This window comes from Lissotriton vulgaris, chromosome 1_1 (assembly GCF_964263255.1).
Source record: "Lissotriton vulgaris chromosome 1_1, aLisVul1.2, whole genome shotgun sequence".
Lineage (NCBI taxonomy): Eukaryota > Metazoa > Chordata > Amphibia > Caudata > Salamandridae > Lissotriton > Lissotriton vulgaris.
In genome coordinates, this window is record NC_141685.1 from 146,999,214 (window position 1) to 147,020,715 (window position 21,502).

At 44.3% G+C, this 21,502-nt stretch overlaps 1 long non-coding RNA gene across 1 annotated transcript in view; it reads right to left on the reverse strand.

Moving 5' to 3' along the window:
• Nucleotides 1-839: 839 nt before the first annotated feature.
• The window catches only part of LOC147737863 (uncharacterized), a 37,530-nt gene continuing 16,867 nt past the window's right edge, over nt 840-21,502 (reverse strand). Inside the window, exon 3 of the long non-coding RNA XR_015303466.1 lies at nt 840-947. This is a non-coding gene — a long non-coding RNA (uncharacterized LOC147737863). The remainder of the gene's footprint in view (nt 948-21,502) is intronic.

The following is a 21,502-nucleotide window of genomic DNA, read 5'->3' on the forward strand; positions in this document are numbered from 1 at the left end:
ATCTCTCGCCCTCCCTCTAACTCTCGATCTCCCTCTATCTATCTTTCGCCATCCCTCTATCTATCTTTCGCCCTCCCTCTATCTATCTTTCGCCCTCCCTCTATCTATCTTTCGCCCTCCCTCTATCTATCTATCACCCTCACTATCTATCGCATCACCACAGCATCACTCGACACCACCACAGCATCACTCAGGGGCACCACAACATCACTATGCGCTACTACAGCATCACTGAACGCCACAGCATCATTTGTCGCCGCTACAACATCATTCAGAGCCACCACAGCATCAATCTGTGCAACCATTCAACAACAACTGATTCAAATATGTTCTCTCAATGTTTCAAGCTTTATTACAAATGTCACAAAAAGATGTTGATATTTCACTTATGTTCTTGGATTTTCTCGCAATAAAATACACTGAACGTAATCTTCACAAAAGTTATTTACAAAAGTTTAAGCTATTGCCATTATAAAATACCACACCTTTTATTTAAGTTTTAATTATTTAAAAAAATTAAAAGCCATTGTTATTTGTAATATCAATACATCTAAGTCACGTAAATACAACACATATTGCATTACAAATGCTATAGGTGTCACATTTGCGAAAGTTAAAACTATTGGCATTGTAAATGACAAAGCTATTATTTCGCTATTTTCAAAACCAACACATAAGTAAAAAATTTGTCATTTACAATACCAATAGTTCAGACTTTCCTGATGCGAGACCTATTGCATTGCAAATGCTTGCTTTTAGGTTTGGACTCCGTATTTGCAACCCCTGTCCGTGTGCTTTTCATCATGGGGTCAGTCCTCCGGCTTTTCCTGGGGTATGTCCTCTATCCACCATGATTTGAGACGTCTTCCGGGCGCACGGCTGTGTTTCACCTCACATGGGATCTACAGTTTGCAAAGCTATTCTTCAGTCACTGCTGGGTCTGTCTGCTGGGGCGAGACATTTTCAACATTAGGAACCACCAGGATAATAGTGTATGTCTTTCCAATCACCCCTCCTATCACGGGTGCCTTAATTCTTGAAATGCTGTGAATAGCGCTGTTTTACACTAATGTTCTACGAACACTACACATTGCGACAAAGACTGCTCCTGACTCGTGCCCTGTGCCCTGGAGACATTGATTTTAAGTCTTGCCCGTGGTAAGGGACACAGGGGTGTCAGATATAAGGTCCCAGGTGTTTGGATCTCCCCAACTCTGCAATCAACTATTTCAAATGCCAATATCTGCCATCATGTGCGCAGTAAAACATATATGTAGATGTCGGGGTAGTTGAAACACAGTGTTGGAATACTTTGGCCTCCTGCATGATTGTTTCAGATCCAAGCAGACCTCTGAGTTTCTCACATCCATGTATGTACAGTCAGGTGAGCCTGGGCTTTGTAGTCATATTTATCAGAATATAAAACTGGCCCTATAGGTACAGAATACAGTGGGAAACCGGACCAGGCAAAGGAAAAAGGTCTGACGTTGCCCGCCAGCCTTCTGACTTTGTCTCTGCTCGTTTTGAACCTTCATGTCTTTTGCAAAACTTTACTGTTAGCAGAAGCTTTTTCGTTCTTGTGCGCCTACAACAAATAACTAAGAGCTAGGATTTGTTTTGTTCTCAGATAGCACACTTGCTATAGCAGTTACTGAAAGGAACTACGCAGTCTCGCAATGTCTTCCTTATGAAAGTAAGACCGGGGTCACTTTGAAGTTAGTCATTGAGCTGACTGACCCTCTGACCATGCTCTAGGCTGCACTGGGTGGGGCACAAATGTAAATGACACAACAGGCCAGTGGAAGAAGAGGCCTGCATGAACGTCCTTGCAATTTACGTCTATTGCATGAATACTTTTAGGGAAATCCCCAACACCTGGGCTGAATAACCTAGAAAAGATTTTTTTCTTGAAGCTCATTCGGTCTCCTCTTTCTCCTCTCTCTACCCTTTATTCCCTTTTTCCCTTCTACTTTTGTCACTTTCCTCTCGATTTTGTTTCATCACAATTTCGTTATTCCTACCATGTTTCACACTCTACCTTTCTATATCGTTTTTAATCTACATAACAGAGCTCCTTTTTAGGTGAAAGCCTGCCGAACAGCGCAGTTGTCTGGTTTGCAGAAAACATCTTGGGGAGATTCAGAAAACTGACCTAGGAATGCATTCACCCTTTGCTTACCTTTGGCTTTGTGGTTTGTAAATCACTTTTTCTGGCTTTCTATTTGCTGGCTTGATTTTGCTTTAGGCTGTCCAGCACAAGTTCGCGCCTCCTGTTGTCCAAACCTTGTTTACTGTATTCTTACCAATTTGCCATCTGCTAACAGGCTTTTAAATATTGTTCTTATCTTATCACATTTGCTGTGCATTCAAAAGACAGAGGTCAAATGTCAGGCCTTCTCTTTCAAGGAGATTGGTGTTCATTTTTCTTTTTCTGACTTCACAGAACGAGCATTTATGTGACAGTCCTGCTAAGTACCCATGTAAGAGGAGAGTTTGTTGGTCGTTTTGCTTCCTAGCACACTACAAAAATGAACTACGCTGATGTAGTACAAATTTTCTTTTATTTTTTATTCTGAAGTGTGGTGGAAACAAATATTTTAATGTGACACATCAATACACTAGGTGATGACATTAGCACACATTATCGGTTTTATGCAGTAACGCCATATTTCGGTGCACATGTAATGGTCCTTTCAATTGAAAATGTGTTGTCTGTAATGGCAGTGGGCTACCACACCATACATTCTCTACACGATGCCACACCACTGTAAGACACTTCAATCTGTCAGACTCCACTCACCCCACTGCACTCCTCCCCACTCCACTGCACACCAACATTCACAGTTTGCAACAATATACCCCACTCAGTCCACCCTGTCCCACACCACTCCAACCCAATCTGTCACAATCTACTCACTTTGATCAAATCTACCCTACTCCCCTCCAATCTACTCCACTCCAATCTAACCCAATCAACCCCACCCAACTGTACCACATCCCACTTCTGTCTACCACACTCCACAGAAGATTACCACACTCTGCTCCAGCCTACTCCAATCCAACCCACTGTACTCCAATCCAACCCACTGTACTCCAATTTAACTCACTGTACTCCAATATATCCCAGTCCAGTTTTCCACACTTCATTCCAATATTCCACTCCAAACTCCACTGCAACCTACCCCACGCCATATCAATCCACTCCACTCCAATTGACCCCACTCTAGTCTAGCACGCTGTACTCCATTCTAGCACGCTGCACCCCAGTCCAGTCCACTCTACCCTATTCCAGTCTACCACACTCCACTCAAATCTACCCCAATCCAGTGTAACAGAATCTGCCCTATTCACTCCAATCCAGCCTTTCCCCCTGTAATGTACTCAACCCCCACTCCACCCTAATGTACCACTCTACACTCCAATCTACTGCACTCTACCTCACTCCACTCCAATCTCGATTCCATTCCAATTTATCCAACTCCACTCCCCCACTCTACCCCATCCACTGCCCTCACTCTTCCCCAATATAGCCCACTCTACCACACTCCAATCTACTACACCCCAGTCTACTCTAATCTACACCACTCCAATCTACCCCATTCTACCTCTTGCACTCTACCACACTTCACTCTACTCAAATCTACCCCACTCCACTTAACTCCAATCGACCACACGCTACTCAAATGTACCCAAACTACCTCACTCCAATCTCCCCAGCTCCACTCCAGTTTACCCCACTTTGCCCCAGTCTATCCCACTTCACTCCACTGCAAACTAGCCACAGTGCATTGAAGGAAGCCATTGTACATTGAAGTTAACCACTGTACACTGTTTATTTCTGTAAGAAGGTGATTGATTCAGAGCATCATGTGAACAAAAGTAAGGCGCACACAACTAGAGAGCATCAAGCATTGGCAAAGCCAATAGGCCTCGCCTATGCGAGAGCCATTGGCTTTGGCAATGCGTTTTAGCCCTGTTGTACATCAGTGTGGCAGCTGCTCAGCATGGCTAAAAGTTGGTGGCGTGGGGTGGGTTATATTGGGGTAGAGTGGAGCGGGATAGATTGGCCTAGAGTGGACTGCAGGTAGAGATGGGTGGATAGGAGGTGATAGAGTGGAGTTGGATAGATTGGAGTGGAGTCAACATTAAAAGGGGAAGAGTGGCGTGGGGTAGAATAGAGTACGGTATATTAGAATAGAGGGGAGTAGATTGGAATGGAGTCGATATTGAAAGGGGATGAGTGTGTGGGGTAGAATAGAGTACGGTATATTAGAATGGAGGGGAGTAGATTGGAATGGAGTCGATATTGAAAGGGGAAGGGTGCGTGGGGTAGAATAGAGTACGGTATATTAGAATGGAGGGGAGTAGATTGGAGTGGAGTCAACATTAAAAGGGGAAGAGTGGCGTGGGGTAGAATAGAGTACGGTATATTAGAATGGAGGGGAGTAGATTGGAATGGAGTCGATATTGAAAGGGGAAGAGTGCGTGGGGTTGAATAGAGTACAGTATATTAGAATGGAGGGGAGTAGATTGGAATGGAGTCGATATTGAAAGGGGATGAGTGTGTGGGGTAGAATAGAGTACGGTATATTAGAATGGAGGGGAGTAGATTGGAATGGAGTCGATATTGAAAGGGGAAGGGTGCGTGGGGTAGAATAGAGTACGGTATATTAGAATGGAGGGGAGTAGATTGGAGTGGAGTCAACATTAAAAGGGGAAGAGTGGCGTGGGGTAGAATAGAGTACGGTATATTAGAATGGAGGGGAGTAGATTGGAATGGAGTCGATATTGAAAGGGGAAGAGTGCGTGGGGTTGAATAGAGTACAGTATATTAGAATGGAGGGGAGTAGATTGGAATGGAGTCGATATTGAAAGGGGAAGAGTGCGTGGGGTAGAATAGAGTACGGTATATTAGAATGGAGGGCAGTAGATTGAAATGGAGTCGATATTGAAAGGGGAAGAGTGTGTGGGGTAGAATAGAGTACGGTATATTAGAATGGAGGGGAGTAGATTGGAATGGAGTCGATATTGAAAGGGGAAGGGTGCGTGGGGTAGAATAGAGTACGGTATAATAGAATGGAGGGGAGTAGATTGGAATGGAGTCGATATTGAAAGGGGAAGAGTGCGTGGGGTAGAATAGAGTTCTGTATATTAGAATGGAGGGGGGTAGATTGCAGTGGGGTGAAGTGGGATAGACTGGGGCAAAGTGGGGTAAACTGGAGTGGAGCTGGGGAGATTGGAGTGAGGTAGTTTGCGTACATTTGAGTAGCGTGTGGTCGATTGGAGTTAAGTGGAGTGGGGTAGATTTGAGTAGAGTGGGGTGTGGTAAAGTGCAAGAGGTAGAATAGGGTAGATTGGAGTGGTGTAGATTAGAGTAGGCTGGGGTATGGTAGATTGGAGTGTGGTAGAGTACGATATATTGGGGAAGAGTGAGGGCAGTGGATGGGGTAGAGTGGGGGAGTGGAGTTGGATAAATTGGAATGGAATCAAGATTGGAGTGGAGTGAGGTAGAGTGCAGTAGATTGGAGTGCAGAGTGGTACATTAGGGTTGAGTGGGGGTTGAGTACATTGCGGGGGAAGGCTGGATTGGAGTGAATAGGGCAGATTGGGGTGCAGTGGATTGGGGTAGATTTGAGTGGAGTGTGGTAGACTGGAATGGGGTAGATTTGGGTAGAGTGGAGTGGACTGGGGTACAATGTGCTAGAATGGAGTACATCGGGGAAGGGTAGAGTTGGGTAGAGTCGAGTAGACTGGGGTACAATGTGCTTGAATGGAGTACATTGTGCTAGACTGGAGTGGGGTCAATTGGAGAGGAGTAGATTGATACGGCATGGGATAGATTGCAGTGGAGTTTAGAGTGGAATATTGGAATGAAGTGTGGAAAACTGGATTGGGTTATATTGGGGTAGACTGGAGTACAATGGGTTGGATTGGAGTAGACTGGGGTAGATTGGAGTACAATGGGTTGGATTGGAGTAGACTGGGGTAGATTTTAGTACAATGGGTTGGATTGGAGTAGACTGGGGTAGATTGGAGTACAATGGGTTGGATTGGAGTAGACTGGGGTAGATTGGAGTACAATGGGTTGGATTGGAGTAGACTGGGGTAGATTGGAGTACAATGGGTTGGATTGGAGTAGACTGGGGTAGATTGGAGTACAATGGGTTGGATTGGAGTAGACTGGGGTATATTTTAGTACAATGGGTTGGATTGGAGTAGACTGGGGTAAATTGGAGTACAATGGGTTGGATTGGAGTAGACTGGGGTAGATTGGAGTACAATGGGTTGGATTGTTGTGACTGGGGTAGATTGGAGTACAATGGGTTGGATTGGAGTAGACTGGGGTAGATTGGAGTACAATGGGTTGGATTGGAGTAGACTAGGTAGATTGGAGTACAATGGGTTGGATTGGAGTAGACTGGGTAGATTGGAGTACAATGGGTTGGATTGGAGTAGATTGGGTTAGATTGGAGTACAATGGGTTGGATTGGAGTAGACTGGGGTAGATTGGAGTACAATGGGTTGGATTGGAGTAGACTGGGTAGATTGGAGTGCAATGGGTTGGATTGGAGTAGACTGGGGTAGATTGGAGTACAGTGGGTTGGATTGGAGTACAATGGTTTGGATTGGAGTAGACTGTAGCAGAGTGTGGTAATCTTTTGTGGATTGTGGTAGATAGAAGTGGGATGTGGTACATTGGGGAGTGGTCGATAGGGTTAGGTGAGAGTGGAGTAGATTGGAGTGGAGTAGGGTAGATTTGGACGGCATAGATTGAGTGGTGTATATTGCTGTAAACTGAAGGGGGTGGGGTATATTGGTGTGCAGTGGAGTGGGGAGGAGTGCAGTGGGGTGAGTGGAGTGTGATAGATCGGAGTGTCTTACAATGGAGTGGCCTAGTGTGGAGTATCTCTCACCAAATACTCCTGGAAAGACTCCAGGACATCGGGTTTCAAGGGGTCACTCTAAAAGGGTTGACAGACTTTCTAACAGATAGAACGCAGTCAATTTGTGTACTTTCAGATCTAAGACCACCAAAGTCACCAAGGGAGTACCCCAATGCTCTTGCTTGAGCCCTACCCTCTTTAACATTTATGTCACTCCCTTGGCAAATCTGATGAGAACCCTGGGATTCAGTCCCATCTCTTATACAGACGACACCCAGCTCCTACCCACCTTCGACAAATCCAATTCCAATATACAATTCTCCTTCTTGGAGGGCATAAAGACCATCGCTGCCTGGATGAGAGCAAAATACCAACAACTTAATGCTGAAAAGTTAGAGTTCATGTTGTTTGGAGGTGCAGCAATAAGCTGGACTCCCAGCTGGTGGCCGGAGGAACTGGGATCTGCTCCCACTCCAAAAGGAGTAGTCAAGAACCAAGGTGTCCGGATCAACAAGAATCTTACCCTTGAAGCACACACCACTACCACCGCTGGTACCTGCTATCACACACTCAGCCTTCATGGAGGAGTGTATCCCATGCTACCTTCCTCCACAAGAAAAACCATGATGCAGGCTCTTGTTCTTAGCCATCTGGACTATGTTATGTTATGTTAAATGTTCATTTGTAGAGCGCACAACTACTCAATTGAGTGTCCCGGCACTGAAGCAGGATGAAGGCCAAGCCAGGTGGGGAAAACCAAGCTCTGGAATTTTTACAGCTGAAACAACCACGTTTTTAGAGATTTTCTGAACACAAGGAGATCATGTGTCAACCTTAAATCCACTGGTACATTGTTCCACAATTGCACCTGGAAGGAATGACCCCTGATACGTGCCCGAAGGTATCTGGGGGTCCAAGCCAGTTGCAGTGCTGCAGACCTGAGTACACGGTATGGGTGGTAAAATTGGACTCTCTTTGTGATGTACCCAGCCCCTAAACCGTGGAGAGCCTTAAAAGCCGAAACCATGGCTTTGAAATGGATCATTTTGCGGACCGGGAGCCAGTGTAGGGATTTCAGCTGTGTGGACATGCGGGCTCTGGGGCCAAGCATGAGTATGGTTCTTGCTGCAGCGTTCTGGGTCACCTGCAGTCTAGTCGGTACATACTCAGGCAGCCCCAGATAGAGTACATTCACGTAGTCCAACCTGGAGATTATTAATGCCTGAACCACCGTTTTTCTGTGGGTGACAGACAGGAGGGGCAGGAACTGTTTCAGCATTTTGAGCAGGCCAACGCAAGAACCAGCCACCGATTGGATCTGTGCCTGCATGGAAAGACATGGGGTATAAGTTTATGAGCTGGAACATGAGGGGGATAGGCACATGCAGTAAGAGATATAGGGTCCTGTCCTTCCTTTGCAGACATAGGGTTTCCATTGTGTGCCTCCAGGAGACCCACCTTGCAGATGACGGAGCCCAAAAATTGAGGAAAAAGTGGCGGGTCAGGTGTTCCGCTCTTCGTTTTCCACATATGCCAGAGGGCTCCTGATATGGGTGGCACCCGGGGTCCCGTTTGCTATCCAATATGTGGAGGTGGACATACTCAGAAGTTACCTGCTCCTCCAGGAGAAACTGGATGGCAGGGATGTCACCATACTGAACTCATACGCACCCAACACAGATGACCCTGTCTTTTTCCAGACCCTTCAGGAAGTCCTAATTCCTGACCTGGAGGCGCCGGTGCTTTGGTTCGGGTATTTTAACTATGTCCTTGATCCCGCACTGGATAGGTTTCCGCCCCGAGCTGGCACAAAGCCACGTATGACTGCGAAGCTTACGGAGGTCATGGGGAATATAGGAGCTCTTGATGTTTGGCGCCAGAGAATCCCGACACAGAAAGTGTACACCTGCTTTTCCCCCACTCACAACACACATAGTTGCTTGGATAGGGTACTAGTGGCAAACACAGAGTCAAATATGTCCCTTGAGGTTACCCCTCAGGCTCGTTTCTTATCTGATCACTCCCCAGTGGCGTGCGTGGTGCATTGGGGAGCTCCGTTTTCCCGCACCCGGACTTGGAGGTTGCCGGCAGATATCCTTCAGGACCAGGTGGGGAAAGGTCTTAACGAATACGTGGACCTTAACTGGGAGGGGGGGGCTTCCCTTAGCCACTAGGTGGGATGCGCTGAAAGCGGTGGTGAGAGGGGCGTGCATAGGTCTCACCTATGGCGTTCGGAGACAGCTCAACCAGGACCTACGGAAGGCGAAGGATAATCTCTTAAACCTCGACGACCCCTGATGCCTTACAGCAGGAGGAGGAACAGACTGCTTGGTCTCGCGTACATGACATCCTCGATCGGCTTGACAAATATACCCTCGGCTAATATAGACAGCGCCTTCACAGGGAGGGCGATAAATCATGTCACCTTTTGGCTTAAATCCTTCGGCGGGAGCAGGCCCTGGAGCGTATTGTAGCCCTGAGGGACCCTACAGGGGCCATGGTTCACTCAAAAGTGGGCATCCTCCGAGTTCTCCAGTCCCACTTACGACAGGTATATGCCGCAGACCCCGCTATCACCGAAGCCTATTATCTCCCTTACCTCCAGAGGTTGACCCTGCAGGCCCTTCCCAAGGTGGCACAGGAGGAGTTAGATGAGGCCCTAACGCTGAGTGAGGTGCGTGCAGCATTGGGCCGCTTGCCGCGTGCTAAGTCCCCGGGGAGCAATGGGTTCCCTCCTGAATTTTATCAGGCATTCGAGGGTACACTTTCCCACCTCGTCTTGCAAGTATTTCTCGAGGTGTTTGAGCAAGAAACTCTCCAGCTGAGTATGACATAGGGGGAAATCTGTATGATCCTGAAGCCGGGGGGGGAACAAGCATGACCCTTCTTCGTATCGTCCGATCACGATGATCAACACAGACGTGAAGATCTTGACCAAGCTATTAGCCACGCGCCTGGCGCCGTATATGTCCCACCTGGTACATGCAGACCAGTGCGGGTTTATTCCAGGGTGCAACACGGCCATGAACCTGTGGCGATTAAATCACATTATGCATGAGGTGCGTGGCGGGGAGGAGCAGATGGTTCTGGTGTCGATCGACCTCGCTAAAGCGTTTGATACAGTCGATTGGGGGTATCTACTGGAGGTCCTCCAGGCAGAGGGGTTGGGCCCCAACTTTTGTAGCTGGATTTGCATCCTATATATGGCCCTTCGCGCCAGGACAAGACTTGGAGCTGCACGGTTGGAGGAGTGGTGACTAGGATGGGGGACACGCCAGGAGTGTCCCCTCTCACCACTCCTGTTTGCCCTGGCCACAGAGCCCTTTGCTGTTCGAGTCCGAACAGAGATGGCACAGTGGGGCATCGAGGTGGGAGACGCATGCAGTGTCATCTCTTTATATGTGGATGACGCCTTGTTTTATTTGACAGCTCCAAGAGAGGCACTGCCGATATTGCTGCACCACCTGGATCAGTTCGGTGAGGCGTCGGGACTGAAACTCAACTGCGGCAAGTCTTTGATTTTCCTGCTGGCGGGCTTTGACTCGGTGCCACTAGAAGACTTGCCAAATCTCGGGCTGCGATGGGAACGGGAGGGATTCCATTATCTCGGTCGGTATTCAGGTGGCCCCGGTGGACTCACAGTTGCTGGCCCGTAATATCGATCGGATACTTAAGTCCCTAGGCAATCGATGTCCTTTTGGAATTCCTTGCCGCTTTCTTTAATGGAATGGCTAGCCGTCGCCAAGATGGTAATGCTTACCAGGACGCTATACGTCCTCCAGAATTCGCTGTGTCCTTTGCCCCCACGAGTCTTTCACACTCTCAACGTGCTGCTCACGTCCCTGCTTTGGACGGGTCGGTGCAGCAGGGTAGCTCTCCACACTGTCGTGAGTAACTATGAAGAGGGAGGCCTGGAGGCACCGCGCTTCGACTTATATTATTACGCGGCACAACTACAGCCTGCGGCCAGGTGGTTCGCAGACGCGGATAAATGGGAGCGTGCCTTTTGGCGGGCAGAGCGACCGTACAGGAGCTACAGGTCGCATTGATGCAGAGAAGGGGAGCGGACGAAACTCTGCCTTATGTTGTGCGTCACACGGCGGGCATCTGGCAGTGGTTTGGAGAGAGAGTCTTGCAGCTGGCGCCCTTCCATAGGGAGCTACCGGTCTGGATACTGGCCCCTTTTGTTGCTATGGAAAAACATATGTCCTTTCACACTGGCGGGAGGGGGGATGCGAGGTTCTGGCTGCTCTCTACCTCAACAAGTCCTTCCTGACCTATGAGCAGGCGGAGGAGGCCTTCGGCCTAGGAAGAGGGCAGTACCTGCACTATCGGGGACTGCAAGATGTGGTAAAGGTGACCTGGCCTCAGTGCCCGGATGCCCCACCAATGACACACAACTTCAACATTCTTCTTTCCTGCGGCAGGGGGCGTAGACTAATCTCTCTGCTATATGCGGCTATGAAACAGGACTCCACCTCACTGGTGCCGCAGTCCTGGGCGGCATGGGAGGCAGATAATGGTGCTCCACTGGAACAGGGGCAGCGGAAGCGAATAGGGTCCCTCACACGCAAAGTATCGAGCAATGCACGATTCAAATTGATACACTTTAATTTCCTGCACGCACCTACCTAACCCCGATCTCGTTGAGGCGCTTGTCTAGAGACAGGGGGACAGCTGCCCCAGATGTAGTGCAGGGGGAGCGGGCTTCCTGCGTTTAGCCTGGGACTGCCCTTTGATCAGGAGTTTCTGGGCGGGCGTGGTAGATCACATAGTCACCACTACAGGCCTTCAGATAGCAATAAATCCCTTGCATTGTTTACTGGCGTTAGTCCCCAAGCCCAAGAAAAGGAAACTCTCCTATAAACTATTGCAACAGATGTTGGTGGTGATTACTTGGATGGGACAGAGGGCCCCAGAGGTGCCCACTTGGCTTAGAGATGTGAGAGAGTGGTCCCTGGCTTAGGAAACTCATACGCAGCTCACTCGGAGGGATGAGAAACTGCAGGAAGATTTACTTGCCTGGCGAAGCATGTGTACCTCGGGACTGGTGGAGAGAGGGCGGTCTTCCCAGGGCGAGTCTGATGGGGCAAGTGACGAATTGTTGTCGCCAATAGGGTCGGGGTCTGATGGGGAGGGAGGGGGGTTTCCTAGTGTTTATTTATTACAGGGAGTTGTGCGTGGCCTGGCTGCTTCCTCATAATGGTATTTATATGCCTGCTAAACTGTTATTCCTCATGTGTCCGTACCTATCCAGGCAAAGCCTATATCCCCAAGTGCCATAATGCATAATGAGAGGGTCGAACTGTGTACATGTGTTGTCATGATGCAAATTGAGGGTTTTTTTTGTATCTGTTACATAAACTGAAAAAATAAAGTAAAAAAAAAAAAGATTTTTGGAGGCAGGAAGCAATTTGTACTGGTGAGATCTGTGAAGGATCCCAATGTGAATGTAGCACCTAACAAAAACAGGCCAAGGTTGGTGCCAGTTGTTTAAACAAGTGCCCCTGGCAAGAATTGGTTTTCAATTTACTATTATGAAGCTCCGCCTCATGTGTGAGCTTCGTTGTCATGACCCACTTTTATTAGGATCTCAATATAGGAATTTTGCCTGTCTCTAAGCTGGGATTGTTAGTCTTATTGTAAGTTGTTTCCATTAATAAAGAAAACATTTGCAAAAAAAAAAAAAAAATTATGTCAAACCATATTAAATATTAGGAATTTTCCACAGACATAGGAAAACTAGCAATCTTTCCTTAAAATGTTTGCTTTGACACATGAACTATGCCACACACTTTATTTGATCTAGTGCATAAACCTGTGTGGTATTTTTCTCTGTTTGCTTTGCTATGTTCCACACTGTGTATTTGAAAAAACCTGATAAAGGTCTTAAAAATTGCACCACTGACCTATATTCTCATTTATCCGATGAAATACAATCTGTCACTTCCAGATGTCAACTTTCTGTATAGACTCTTAGTTCTCAATATCAGGTTTTGAAGATGCTCACGTGAAGTGAAGCGATAACTACTTTTCTAGCAGCAACCAAGTGTGAGGCCTGCACTCGAATGAGCGTATCTTGGAAACATCCACAGAGCTGCCAAGGTTTCAGATTGCTATGTGCGACATTTTCATAATTTCAGTGTAATTATGAGTGACATTTCAATGATTATGAGTGACACTTTTTCGCAAGGAAAATCAGGCAATGAAACATATAGGGAACATAAATATCAGAAATGAGACCCATTTGAGCAAAGACAAACTCTAAGACGTCCCTGAAGACACAACATCCATCTCATATTTTTCGTGCATGTTTCCTTCACTCTTGCATAACATTTTTGTCCATTTCAAATGAGTGAGATATAAATGAAGAAAACTATGCCTCTGTCTCATTTTGGTGTAAACTGATTGGAATTACGGCCTACCACTGTTAAAACATATGCCTGCAGCGGTCAGAGTGAACTTCAGTACAGACTCCGGGCCTGATTCACAAAGGGAAACTGAGGCAAAGGTCTAACTTTACGACTTTCGGTATTCACAAAGGGGATTTACGAGTAGTATACATAGACTTTCGTCTCAGTTTACATTTGTGAATTGGGCCCTATTGCAGGACTTCCCCAGGCTGTCAGTTCACAAGTGCGTGGGGTAGCGTGTCTGCCCATCGGAGCGCTTCACTGGTGATGTGGCAGTGGTGCTCGTGCTGAGACCCAGGCTCAGGGCTGCTGTAAGTCCACCTGAATGCGAGTCTGCTAGCTGCAGACATTAATTCGTCCGAGTTGTCACTGATATCTGGCGCTAGGATGCTGCAGACCGACTGCTCTCTTGACCTGACCATGGCAGGCTCCAGCACACCAGGAAAGAGTATATTCACTGCTGATGCCTGCTGCTAAGCTAGTGGGCCTTTGGGGAGGTGCTGGAATGTCTGCCTCCTTTGCTTACTTGGAAGAAAGGGGATCTAGTGAAAGCTTTTGCAGCTGTTTTTAACTTTGCCAGCAGAGTGGGAGGAAAGCCAATAGGGGCTCTTTTGAAGACATATGAAGACAAATATATCTCAAAGGTTTGTTATGGGAGTGAGATATGGGGCCACATTGGGGTAGGGGCAGTGCAAAGTGCTGAAAACTCTTTCCTGCGATGGGCCCTTTCTGTCCCACAAAGCACCCCGTTTTATGTCGTGCACGAAGAGTTGGGGATGCCTTTCCTCTCAGATGTACTGGCTTTCCATCCCCTGGCTTTGTGACTTAATATTTGGGCTACGTAAGAAAATACACTTCGCAAAGACGCACTACGGGAATGCCTTTCACTTGACCATGTCTCAAGCATCCAATGGCTCCAGTATATAAGAGTTGGCCTCTCCAGGGTAGGTAGGAACTATTTGCTAACCCTGAGCGCATATGTGAGAGGGACCTTTCTCTGGTCCAAGAGTGTTTTTTAAAGAATGACTTGCTGTGATAGAGAGGGAAATGAGCTGTGTAAGCCTAGTGTGCGTAAGTACATTGTGTTAAAAACTGCACCAACCACCTAACCTTATCTGCTAGGGCTTAAAAGCATCCATGATCGTTTTCTATTGACCCGGTTTCGGCTCAGCCTCTTCCATTACCTCTTGGCACACCCTTGCAGCTTCCACAGAGGCCAGTGCCTCATGCCCTGTCGCTGCAACGGTGAGTCTCCTCAGGACATGATGCACTTTTTTAATGTTTTGTAGTTTTTATGCTGTCCCTAGAAAGTTATTTATTATTCCCATTCTCAAAATAGCGGGTTTTTGGCGGGTGAGACTCCTCTCTAATGACACTGTTTTGCATACGCTTAACTTTTTACAGTTCGCTGTTAGACTCAGGTCAAGCTGCGATTAACTTCTGTACTGTAATTCATGAATTTTTATCTTGTGTTCTGATTAACTAGGACATATTATATTTGTCAATCTGTAACTTGGAAGATGTTTTATCATTTTATGTATGACTTTTATGGTTTTCTTTTATAAAACTGAATAAAGTTTGTTGATAATAATCACTAGGGGATTCATTTACAGGGTAGCATAGTATCCCTCACAATAACTCCAGGAGTCACAGTCCACACAATGTACATGCTTTGTTCCCCCTACTTCCAACTTTACATGTATCCCCAATCACCTGCCCAAACCTCTCCCTCCTGATGCCAATGTGGTACTCCGTCATCCCACAGACCATATTTTTGGCCCCTTTGAAAGTGCCCATACAATAAAAATTCTGCAGTTGTAAATACATATCAACTACCATTTGTTGTGTTTGAAACATTTTATTGAATAATAAAACCTAATAAACATAAGCTGATTATTAAAGCAAAACAGAACATCAGTTGCCCTACACATAAGAGACAATAGTTGTACATACAAATCTATGTCGAGCACAATTCTTAATTTCAGGCAATCTTTAAAGTTTAACAATAGAAACATTAATAAAGAACAGGAAAGGAGAGAAATAAGGTGGGATACAGTAGTTTCATTAATGTAATGCTTCCTGCATATAGAAAAACAAACACTAATTATTTTCCTTAAGCAATAAAGTCCTCACATTAAAATACTAAGAGAAATATATTGAACAATGAACATTTCATGTGTAATTAGAATTCAATTTGAATATTTTAACCTCCTCGGCATTATTTGACTCATGATTACAACTTGAATGCTTTCGGGAAAGGAACCGCCTCATGGGGTTCAAAATCACATCTTTTCCAACAATAGGATTAAAGTGATAAACTTGAATTTCAATTCAATTTATTGATTTAGGCCTTTTTGGAATCAACAATTTTAAATATATACAAAATCTATACACTTTTGTAAAATGGTCACCTAAACTTGAATTCAATCCACCTTTTGATTAAACGCTTCCCATTCCAGCAAGCATCACAGGACCACTTGTTGTTATCTTCCCAATTAGTGATAATGTTTCAGATGGCAAAAACAATAGATATGTTTAGTATTTTACTTCCGAAAGCAAAAACATGCCATTTCTGAATCATGGTGCACAATAAAATGTAGGAACAGAAGGGCATCTGTAGGTATAGCATTCATTGAGGTTTGACCAGGCTTGAAACTAGAATTCCTGAACTTTTGGACATTTAAATGTCACATTTTAAAAGAATTCAAACAGACCCACGATGAGCTCCATGAAAAATTGAAGATGAGTGAATTGTACTTAGACAACATGTGCTGATAAGCAATCTATTGATGTTTAATACAGTGGTCAGGCAATGCTTGTGGATCTAATCTATTCAGATTTTAACTCCATAGTTTGTTCAATAAATTGACTAGGCATAATACTTGAAGGTAAATCTCTCAAATCCTTTCTATTACTGTTTTATTTGCGATAACACTAATAGAGATCAATGATAAATAGATTTTAAAAGCCATGGGTGGAATTGATCCTTGGTCTAAATCTAGATTATTGTCTGCAACAGAAACCAGTGCAAACAGATCACATATAAAAGCATTGAATATGTTTATTATAGTGGTTTAGAGTAAACATAGATGACACACATTGTTCCTGAAACTCAGAAATTGATTACATCCTATTTTATGTCCAGAGACCGGTTTAGATGCTTTCCTGTTTAAGTGACAACATTTGCAAATATATTGAACAAAACATTAAAGCTGGATGTCAGAAATTCTGTCTTTAAGCGTTGTGTAAGAGTCATGTGTGATGGTTTTTATTTGATCTGAAGTAACACTAACACTAAATAGGTACGTGCACCGGTTATCATTCAACTAACATTATTAGCAAACTTAATTTGGAGGGAATTGAGAAAAATTTACCCTTGTACCAAGGGTTTTATTGTTCAAAAATCCACTGGTTCGGTAATTCACGAAGTTTGCAAATGCTAACCCCCTTTTTGAAATGTACTAAGCCCATTTAACAATTAAGAATTTGGAAGGGGAATGTTAATAGTGTCCCTTCTCAATACTTAATACATCCTTAAGGTATGTATTAAGCTTTGAAACCATACGTGGGCTGATAAACAGTAACAGGAGGTAGTAACCCAGGGGGACATTTGTGAATCTGAAAGTAAAATGGAGTGCATTAAAAATGCCTTGATTTAAAAGCAATCACAGACAGAGTAGTGTGCTGACTCTACAAGCAACCACTTTTACCAAATGGATTATTAATACATGAACCTCAGTATTTCCTATATATTGCTGAAATGTAGTCTCTAATATTTTTGTCATGTGGTGTAAATATTTGTTTCTAATATTTTATTTCCCATTGCAATATTGTCAGGAAATGTACCTATTCTTTTTGTCAAACATATTGAAATATCTTTATCACAATTTTTGGGGCATTCTAAAAAGTGTTTTCACTCTCTAACTTAAAGCTTCCTCAGAAAAATACTGACGCGCAGTCCTGCTTTCTCCTAGATCATTTAGCTTTCTCACTAAACCAAGCACAATATTGATTTGAGAGAGGTGGTTATTGTAGTCATACGCACTGGGGTTAGTTTAGAAAAGACAAATATAGAACTTCCTTTATCTTTAGAAATAATACTTGCAAAAGTTTATGTCCAATAATTTCAGATAATTTACTGATAAAGATATCAGATAAAGATCCCCTAATTTCTTATACCTTGTGGTATCAAAAATCAAAAATTAATTTCTACCACAATCAAGAAACCCTTGAGTCTATGAGGATTACTGTTGCAAATGAAGACCTAGCTAAGATGAAATATCCCTTTAAAGTGAAGATTTCCTTCACCCACCATAGTAGGCATGCTTCCTCATTCGGAATCTCCTCCCACCGTTATAACTAGTCACAGTACAGGGTACAGCCCCCTCACTGAGACGGAGGAGTTCAGGCATGTTTTGTTATAGAGAAAGGTATACTAAATACCACAAAAATTAGCTCAGGGTAGTGGGGGCAGCCGAGTGAAAGTTAATAAGAGGTCAACATGTTTCAGCCTATTAACCCTCCAAGGAGGTGTTTGCGGTTTTCTTCAGGACCTAATCAAAAGTGCTGCTGCTCATTGTCAATAACAAGCATTAGCATAGCCAATAGGCTCACCTTTGGGACCTTATAAGTGTTTAGCCATGCAGATCCAGTAGCAATGTGAAAGAATTTCTCTTAAAAAAGAAGACTATAAACTAACGAAGCTAGACGTGACTTTATAACTGGTTAATCTAATGCTTCTGGAGGTTTAGTAAATGTATAGAAGTCCTGTTTTCTATGGCGTGTCATATAAAATTGATGCTCTAAATTTTGGTAAGACTACACAATGTCATAAAAATTCAAAACTGCTTTTATATCATTTTACTTTTGAAAGCTTGAAGTGAAAGTGAATTCTAAATGTCATTTGCTTATGAGTAGGCGCTAATGACTATTTCCGGATGAAAATGTAGTTAGCATTTTTTTGTATAAGATGCGTTAGAAGTATGGGTAGGGAAAATGGCTATTTTGGCCAAAGGCTCCCCTTTCTTTATGCATGCTAGTTTTAATTTGTACACAGAATCACAATTTTTTTATGTGGTACACTCTAGTGTTAGATGAATCTGTTTTACACTTTTGATAAGCAAGAGATGAGGATGAACAGTTTTTTCGTCCCTGGTTTTAAATGGATTCAGGTTGGTTGACTGCCTCAGAAATAGTTGTTTCCCGCATGCTTCTTTCATGTGACTTAAATCCCTTCAGTCGAAGAGGCGGCTGCAGCTTGCAGATATGGCCAGAGAAGTACTTGGCTGGTTCAGTTCACCAGTGGGGCTAGAATAGAAGCTGTTAAGGGCAGGGGATTAGCTACCCATTGGTGCAGCAGGTGCAGTGGCACCAGGTCCCAGACGCCTTAAAGGCCCACTAAACCCAGATAACTGCAGTTTGTCACAGTTCAAACAAAGGCATGAGGGGCCCACAGAACAATTATTGCTGTTTTCCACAGTCCAAACAGAGGGCAGGTGTCACATTTCCTTTCTTGCCTTAGGGCCCAGGGCACACTGGCTAGGCCACTGGTTAAGGATGCATTGGGGAAGAGGTGGGGAGACAGGTGGATATTTAAACAGCTCGACAATGACTTCATGCCTGGGTATTAAAGTATTCATTGCAATTAAGGGCTGAAGCAGGAATAGATCTCATAATATCGGGAGGCCTACTTACAAATGCAACTCGATACGCGGCTGCCTTTTAACATCTCACTTATCACCTCTCCTAATTTTCAGTTTTATTTTAGATGCAGACTTAAATTGTGACCTATGAATATGTTTATCTATCTTTAGGTTCCAAATGGTCCATCTTTTCCATATGCAAGTATCAGACAGGTCGGGAACACCCAATGGCATTGAACTTCATAAAGCCACATTAATCACTGGTCTTGAAATGCAAGTGGCAGCATTAGGCACACAGGGGTGTAATCTACGTAATCTCATTATGTACCTTAGTATACAAGTAGTACCACATTCTTTGTATACCTGAATTAAAAGGCACACAAAATAGTACCGTATTTCAAGGCCCAGTTTAGAATTACAGGGAAGGTGCACTGTCCCAGACTACACAACGGTGCAGTCTTCAGTGGGTGCTGTCATTTCACACAGGGGAAGTACACCAGATTATGCTGGAAAAAGCATGTGGTGCCCCAACGTAGGTACAGTTGTAAACCACCAGTCTGCTTACAAAGTAAAGCGTCTGGCAGCTATTAAACGAGGTGGCATGTTTCCCCTGCAGTTGGTTGGGGTCTGTCACCATCCTGTCAGGTGGTGGTATACAATCAGTGCGCCTCCTAACTGCTTGTTTGCCCTTTCGCCCGTGTCAATAATACAGTGCAGTCGCAAGACAAAAGGTATTACCACATTTGAATGTGGTCATGCCCAATACAAAGGAAAGCATGCCCGCTGAGAATCTCTCCTACGTGATCCAAGCTACATAAAGGGCTATGGAAGTGTCTGCAGCCTCTTCTGTAGAACAAAAGCCAAAATGCCCATGGGACGCAGAAAGAGGGTGCACTCTGATGCTTCATCATGTACGAAGCCTTTGGCGTTCGTCTGTACTAAGCTAGTGATAGAGTAAAATGAGTGTTTATTGCCCTCTATGTCACTCTACTTCCAAGCACCTACTACAGCTTGTACATTGGTTACTGTAATCTGTTCACCTACATTATGCTTAATATAAATAGTGCACAATTTCGGCGTTTGTGTCTGCCTACAATGTGGACATTATACAAACAACAGTACCTACTGTAGTGTAGTTCCTATATTCCCAATAGGCTCTGCGCACTGGAATAACAAACAATAGTTTAGACGTAGGACTGAAGTCAACTAGGTCACTATTGAATATGTTAGACTTGATTGTGAATGCCAGCTAGCTCAGAGGTCACTAGAAACTTTCTCGAATTCACAAGAAAGGATTAGTTTCTGACAACCGCATAAACATGACAACTTTGTTCCCCAAGAATAAGAAATATATCTCTAGAGTCGCAGAAACAATACATTGCGATTTCACTCAGTCAATTGTGCATGCTTCGTTTCACCAGGATTTGCAGGTTTCTAAGCCATAAAATACATAAAAAGGATAAAATACATACAATGATAAATAACGACTAAAAGTACTCAACTGGTGCTTCTAAAATACGCCTACCCAGGTGTACCTAACCTAAGTCTAGTACGAGGGAAGAAGTAAGTGAGGTATAGCTTAAATTCAGTATTTTTTGCCAAGAATCTATCCAAAATTTCTCTATGGGTCTAATGAGCTCCATACCTTGGTTTTAGAATGAAGGAGGTCTCAGGACTCAATCTCCCAGTAACCCGCAAGGGTAGCAGGGAAACACTGGAGCTGGATTTCTCGGCAGGAGAAAAGACAGCGTCTTTCTCAGTGCATCAGCTGGAAGGTCGGCTTCCTTCGTCACTCGCTACAGCAGGGTATCGGGAAAGCAGTTAGTCGATCAGCTCCAAACCACCGTGTGTTTGCTAGGGCAGATGTGGGTATATTTATACCTGGAAGGTGCAGAGTTCGACGTAAGATTGGACATAATAACCTCACTAAGAACTCGCAGTTCTTTGAAAACTCCATGAGTTCTTGGACAAATCAATACTTAAGCAGGGGGAAGTCCCGGACTGCTGAAGTTTAGTTTCTCCAAGAATTCGTTGTGGATTCTAGGAACTTGTGGAAGTAGCCATGTCGTATTTGGACTGCATTGGCTATGTCTAAATATGGTTATGATTCTTATGCCTATATAAGGATATAATAAGTTATATCTATATAAGGGCATGAATCGGGAAAATTACACTAGGGTCCTAGATTCGTCTACAACACTACTAGGTGGATGTTACAATTCAACAAGAGTCTAAAATACTTCAGCACAACTGACTTTGCATCAATATTACGGGGCATCAGTCTTGATGGCAAGCCAACTTTGTATACATTATTATCAGAGACTATACTTGCCACTTGGATACAACTTTACAAGAGAATTTCATAAATTTTAATACAGTTGTATTTATATAATAAAACAACCTACCCACAATAATTCATCTATCTATTCATCTTTTTGGGTTCTGGAGTAGCATGCTACTCGCTGAAAAGCGCTTCAACACTTCATCAGGGGTAGCAAGCGCTATATAAATGCAAAACCTTCCCTCATCTATCCGTCCAGTCTCTTTTTCAACCTAACTAACA